Source organism: Pelobates fuscus, chromosome 12, assembly GCF_036172605.1.
Source record: "Pelobates fuscus isolate aPelFus1 chromosome 12, aPelFus1.pri, whole genome shotgun sequence".
NCBI lineage: Eukaryota > Metazoa > Chordata > Amphibia > Anura > Pelobatidae > Pelobates > Pelobates fuscus.
The window spans coordinates 125,405,483-125,412,558 of NC_086328.1; the positions used below are offsets into that span (position 1 = coordinate 125,405,483).

The window sequence follows — 7,076 nt, forward strand, 5'->3', positions numbered from 1 at the left end:
GAGCAGACTGACAGCCAGGCTGGGGTTGTATGGCCAGGCTGTGACTATACCGAGTACAGACTGACAGCCAGGCTGGGGTTGCTATAGCCAGGCTGTGACTATAATGGAGCAGACTGACAGCCAGGCTGGGGTTGTATGGCCAGGCTGTGACTATACCGAGTACAGACTGACAGCCAGGCTGGGGTTGCTATAGCCAGGCTGTGACTATAATGGAGCAGACTGACAGCCAGGCTGGGGTTGTATGGCCAGGCTGTGACTATACCGAGTACAGACTGACAGCCAGGCTGGGGTTGCTATAGCCAGGCTGTGACTATAATGGAGCAGACTGACAGCCAGGCTGGGGTTGTATGGCCAGGCTGTGACTATACCGAGTACAGACTGACAGCCAGGCTGGGGTTGCTATAGCCAGGCTGTGACTATAATGGAGCAGACTGACAGCCAGGCTGGGGTTGCTATAGCCAGGCTGTGACTATAATGGAGCAGACTGACAGCCAGGCTGGGGTTGCTATAGCCAGGCTGTGACTATAATGGAGCAGACTGACAGCCAGGCTGGGTTGCTATAGCCAGGCTGTGACTATAATGGAGCAGACTGACAGCCAGGCTGGGGTTGTATGGCCAGGCTGTGACTATACCGAGTACAGACTGACAGCCAGGCTGGGGTTGCTATAGCCAGGCTGTGACTATACTGAGTACAGACTGACAGCCAGGCTGGGTTGCTATAGCCAGGCTGTGGCTATAATGGAGCAGACTGACAGCCAGGCTGGGGTTGCTATAGCCAGGCTGTGACTATAATGGAGCAGACTGACAGCCAGGCTGGGTTGCTATAGCCAGGCTGTGACTATACGGGGTACAGACTGACAGCCAGGCTGGGTTGCTATAGCCAGGCCTGGGAGAACCGGATCAGGCAGTGACTCCATGTAGGACCAGGTCCCCGCACTCTGACCCCCTCCCTGGGGCTGCTTTACCTCGGGTGTAGGTGTACAGACCCCGGCAGGCTCCCCCTCCTCTCAGTCCGCCTCACACAATGGCTCGGGGCGCATCTTCTCGTTGCTCAGACCGACAGCATCTGTGCGGCTCAGCCAATGATGTCACTGCTAGGAAGAAAAACCCGCCCTTTCCGGCGAGCGCAGCCAATCAGAGAAGCCAAGCATCAACACAGCTCAGGCACGGCCTTCAGAACGGGACGAGGCCCCGCCCAGTTGAGGTCACACCCACTGTCAGGAGAATCCATGCAATCCTTAGAAATCAATAATTTCCAGTTATAGGAACACATTAAAATGACAGCAGCATGGCAGGGGTGCCATAACACAGCAATCCAGGGGTTTAGCTTTCCATGGCTGGCCTAGCCAGGCCAACATTCCCAAATCTGAGTCATCAGCACCTATAAATAAATAATGGGAGCTGGGCACATGACCTGGCATGAAGGCATGGCTCCAGGATCCAACCAGTCACACCCACACATGGAATAATGCCACACCTGTCAATACAACTGGCAGATAATCAGCAGCTGGCTGAGTGTGCTGGGAGTATTAATGCAGATCCAAATAGGGTGCCAACCCCCAAATATCAGGTGGTCACATGACCTGACAATTGCTCCAAGTGTCCATTAACATGTCACACCCAAACAAGATATACACAATGGCTGTATCTCCATCTGGAAGGTAACCAGCAATAGGCTGAGAGTTGTTATGCCATTCCAATAAGGCAACACCCAACTCCCAGGTCTGAGATGTTGGTTATATGAGCTGGCATGATCGAGAACGGTCTCACGAGAGGCAGATGCCCAAAAGCAAGGCATACCCAATTAAAAAGTGGATATACCACATCTGTAACTAACTGACAAGTAGACAAACAAGTTGCCAACCAGATTGGTAAAGTCAGACTGGTCACAAGGTTAACTTACTATCCTCAGCTATGCCAACCAATGCCTACCTCCCAAGTGTTCTGATCTAGGAATAGCAATCCCTATTTTGGGACCAAAATCCTCTGACCAATTTTTCTATCCTACTGTCCCTCTTCTCAAAGTTCCATATTAGTTGAAGTGAGTGTACAAACGCTTTACATCAATAATACTTACAGTAATGTCTTTAAACTGCAATACAATGTGTTTAGAAATCAGTCTGTAAATACATTGTTCTTGTTCTAAAATACATTTCAGTAGCATAAATTGTTATAAGGATGTCCAATAAAATGCCTTAGAACAGTCACGTCCCTACCCCCCCACCCCGACAATGTTCGAAGAAAAAAAAAAAAAAAATATCAAGGCACCATGACAACATTAACGCGTTTGATAGATTTTGGCTTTATCGGTAATTTTATTTTTCCCCCCTTTTTTTTTTTTTTAAATCAGCCTCACAGCACCGAGTTAGTGACTTAAAGGACCACTCTAGTGCCAGGAAAACATACTCGTTTTCCTGGCACTAGAGTGCCCTGAGGGTGCCCCCTCCCGCCCGGCTCTGGAAAGTGGAAAGGGGTTAAATCTTACCTTTTTCCATCGCTGGGCGGAGAGATCTCCTCCTGCTCTCCTCCTCCGATCCGCCTCTTCTCCTCCCCATCGGCTGAATGCGCACGCGCGGCAAGAGCTGCGCGCGCATTCAGCCGGTCACATAGGAAAGCATTCATAATGCTTTCCTATGGACGCTGGCGTGCTCTCACTGTGAAAATCACAGTGAGAAGCACGCAAGCGCCTCTAGCGGCTGTCAATGAGACAGCCACTAGAGGACATAGGGGGAAGGCTTAACCCATTCATAAACATAGCAGTTTCTCTGAAACTGCTATGTTTATGAAAAAATGGGTTAACCCTAGAAGGACCTGGCACCCAGACCACCTCATTAAGCTGAAGTGGTCTGGGTGCCTAGAGTGGTCCTTTAATTTACAACCTGCCTGCAGACAGTCAGAGAAACTACAAACATGTAGTGATATCCTACTATACGTTTTCCTAGCTGTCCTTTACTTCCAATACAGGTGGTTTTATTGTTCAGATCATTCAGTATTGTCAGTGGCTGAGCTGTACATTTGATAAGGAAGTATATTTCTTGAGTGAGGGTGGCGTGGATAAAGAGGCAGGCTTATGTGCAGCAATCTACAAAACATTTAGATTTGAGCATGCAAAAATATAGCATATTAATAAGTCCAAAACTAAATCAATGCATTAAAGTAGTATTGGTGCCACAGAGTGTCCATTTAAAATGTCACACTATGCCCATTTGAAATATTGGAGATATGCCAACATGCACTTCCCACAAGTGACTCATGAACTGCAATATCTTACATTGTAGGGTTAAGGGGACAGGAACACTGCATCCAGACCACTTCATTTAGATAAGGTGGTCTGGATGACTAGATTTAAAAAAAAAAAAAATTCTCTGAAACAGCTATGTTTACAGCAGAAAGGGTTAATCCAAGATGGACCTGGCACCCAGACCACTTCATTAAGCTGAAGTGGTCTGGGGGCCTATAGTGGTCCTTTAAAGACATCGGACGTCTTTACGTTGTTAAAGGATCTGCCATGCCCCAAACAACTTATGCTCATTATACTAAGCCCATAATTCGATCTGTACATTGTGCTAGCAGTTTTGCTAGAAAATCCTAATAAAAATAGGCTTTCTCCCAGCTTTTAAAGGACCACTATAGTACCAGGAAAACAAACAAACTCGTTTTCTTGGCACTATAAAGACTTTAGGTTCCCCCCACCCTCATGGCTACCCTTCCATTGGACTGAAGGTGTAAAAAACCCTGAGGGTTAATCCAGCCTCTAATGGCTGTCTCACTGACAACCGCTAGAGGCGCTTCCACGATTCTAACTGAAAATCAGTGAGAAGACGCTGGACGTCCATAAAAAAGCATTGAATAATGCTCTTCTATGGGCGGTTTGAATGCGTGCATGCGCATTCGGAGCCGTCGACGGTAAAGGGAGGAGAGATCCCCAAGGGTTAAAACCCCTTCAGCCACTTAGAATGCGCATTCACGGCACATGCCACACACGCATTCAAACCGCCCATAGGAAAGCATTACTCAATCCTTTCCTATGGACATCCAGCGTTTTCCCACTGATTTTCACAGTGAGAATTGCGTAAGTGCCTCTAGCGGCTGTCAGTGAGACAGCCACTGGTGGCTGGATTAACCCTCAATGAAACATCTCTGAAACTGCTATGTTTTCAGCTGCAGGGTTAAAACTAGAGGGACCGGTACCCAGACCATTTCATTGAGCTGAAGTGGTCTGGGTGCCTTTAGCGGTCCTTTAAGAACGCTGAGGCATTGATGGACAAGGGAGTGCAGAACAGATTCCTACAGGACGCCATCCTTCTCTCCCAAGCATAGCAACAACAACATGTGCTATGGTTGCTATGGAAACTCCTTAGCCAGCGCTTCTGCGACTGACTAGTTCGTTTAGGAGCGGTGTAACAACAACGAAAAAGGGGCAATGAAGGCAGATTGCCAACGTCAATGTATCCCCAAGCAGGAGCAAGTCAAAAGACAGGAGGCGGAGCAAAGGGTGGCCAGAGGTGGGTGTTACAAAAAGAGTATAAGCCCCCCACCCCCACATCACTGCACACCCCAGGTCCCTCCCCCCCCCACCATCACTGCACACCCCAGGTCCCCCCCACCACCATCACTGCACACCCCAGGGCCCCCCCCCACCACCATCACTGCACACCCCAGGGCCCCCCCCCCACCACCATCACTGCACACCCCAGGGCCCCCCCCCCACCACTGCACACCCCAGGGCCCCCCCCCACCACTGCACACCCCAGGGCCCCCCCCCCACCACTGCACACCCCAGGGCCCCCCCCCCCACCACTGCACACCCCAGGGGCCCCCCCCCACCACTGCACACCCCAGGGGCCCCCCCCCCCACCACCATCACTGCACACCCCAGGGCCCCCCCCCCCACCACCATCACTGCACACCCCAGGGCCCCCCCCCCACCACCATCACTGCACACCCCAGGGCCCCCCCCCCCACCACCATCACTGCACACCCCAGGGCCCCCCCCCCCACCACCATCACTGCACACCCCAGGGCCCCCCCCACCACCACCATCACTGCACACCCCAGGGCCCCCCCACCACCACCATCACTGCACACCCCAGGGACCCCCCACCACCACCATCACTGCACACCCCAGGGACCCCCCACCACCACCATCACTGCACACCCCAGGGACCCCCCACCACCACCATCACTGCACACCCCAGGGACCCCCCACCACCACCATCACTGCACACCCCAGGGACCCCCCACCACCACCATCACTGCACACCCCAGGGACCCCCCACCACCACCATCACTGCACACCCCAGGGACCCCCCACCACCACCATCACTGCACACCCCAGGGACCCCCCACCACCACCATCACTGCACACCCCAGGGACCCCCCACCACCACCATCACTGCACACCCCAGGGACCCCCCACCACCACCATCACTGCACACCCCAGGGACCCCCCACCACCACCATCACTGCACACCCCAGGGACCCCCCACCACCACCATCACTGCACATCCCAGGGACCCACCACCACCACCATCACTGCACATCCCAGGGACCCACCACCACCACTGCACACCCCAGGGCCCCCCCCCCTGCACACCCCAGGGCCCCCCCCCCACCACCAATGCACACCCCAGGGGCCCACCACCACCATCACTGCACATCCCAGGGACCCACCACCACCATCACTGCACATCCCAGGGACCCACCACCACCATCACTGCACATCCCAGGGACCCACCACCACCATCACTGCACATCCCAGGGACCCACCACCACCACCACTGCACATCCCAGGGACCCACCACCACCACCACTGCACATCCCAGGGCCCCCCCCCCCACCACCACTGCACACCCCAGGGCCCCCCCCTGCACACCTCAGAGGCCCCCCCACCACCATCACTGCACACCACAGGGGGCCCCCCACCACCATCACTGCACACCTCAGAGGCCCCCCCACCACCATCACTGCACACCACAGGGGGCCCCCCACCACCATCACTGCACACCACAGGGGGCCCCCCACCACCATCACTGCACACCACAGGGGGCCCCCCACCACCATCACTGCACATCCCAGAAGCCCCCCCACCACCATCACTGCACACCCCAGAGGCCCCCCCACCACCATCACTGCACACCCCAGAGGCCCCCCCACCACCATCACTGCACACCCCAGAGGCCCCCCCACCACCATCACTGCACACCCCAGAGGCCCCCCCACCACCATCACTGCACACCCCAGAGGCCCCCCCACCACTGCACACCCCAGAGGCCCCCCCACCACCATCACTGCACACCCCAGAGGCCCCACCACCACCATCACTGCACACCCCAGAGGCCCCCCCACCACCATCACTGCACACCCCAGAGGCCCCCCCACCACCATCACTGCACACCCCAGAGGCCCCCCCACCACCATCACTGCACACCCCAGAGGCCCCCCCACCACCATCACTGCACACCCCAGAGGCCCCCCACCACCATCACTGCACACCCCAGAGGCCCCACCACCACCACAGGGGCCCCCCACGATCACAGCCTCATATATTGAGGCTCAAGTACAGTAACCCCCACATCAAATCGCTGCCAGGAAATCCCAGATGGTGTCACATTCATAGAGCCCCCCAATATCCCGGCCCTGCACCCCCAAGAACCCCGTACCCGCGGTACCTGTCTCGGCTCCCTCTCCCCGGGGCTCGCGGTACCTGTCTCCCCGTCTCAGCTCCTGTCAGCCAGCGGCTCGGGATGCCAGACTCCGGCCGTTTGAACTGTCTGACCGGGCAGTATTCTCAATCCTGATTGGCTCCGGGGTAACCGCAACAGCCGCGCTCTGATTGGACCGTTCAAACAAGTGGGCGGGGTCTGTCTGTAGGGATTTAACAACAGCAGGAGCTGGGGGGGACCTACCGCACTGCCGGACTATAACCACCTACCGCACTATAACGACCTACCGCCGCTATATACCTACCTACCTACCTACCTGGCTGTCTATAGCTATCTTACAGCTACCTACCTACCTGTCTGTAGCTATCTTACAGCTACCTACCTACCTGCCTGTCTATAGCTATCTTACAG

At 55.1% G+C, this 7,076-nt stretch overlaps 1 protein-coding gene across 7 annotated transcripts in view; it reads right to left on the bottom strand.

The window, feature by feature from the left end:
* The window catches only part of CKAP5 (cytoskeleton associated protein 5), a 46,114-nt gene extending 45,009 nt beyond the window's left edge, over window positions 1–1,105 (bottom strand). For 5 of the 7 annotated variants that reach the window (XM_063438041.1, XM_063438040.1, XM_063438039.1 and 2 more), the window contains exon 1: window positions 966–1,105. The gene's annotated coding sequence lies outside the window, so the exon portion shown is untranslated. The remainder of the gene's footprint in view (window positions 1–965) is intronic. The other 2 variants (XM_063438043.1, XM_063438042.1) reach the window with 1 other exon arrangement.
* Between the last annotated feature and the right edge of the window lie 5,971 nt (window positions 1,106–7,076).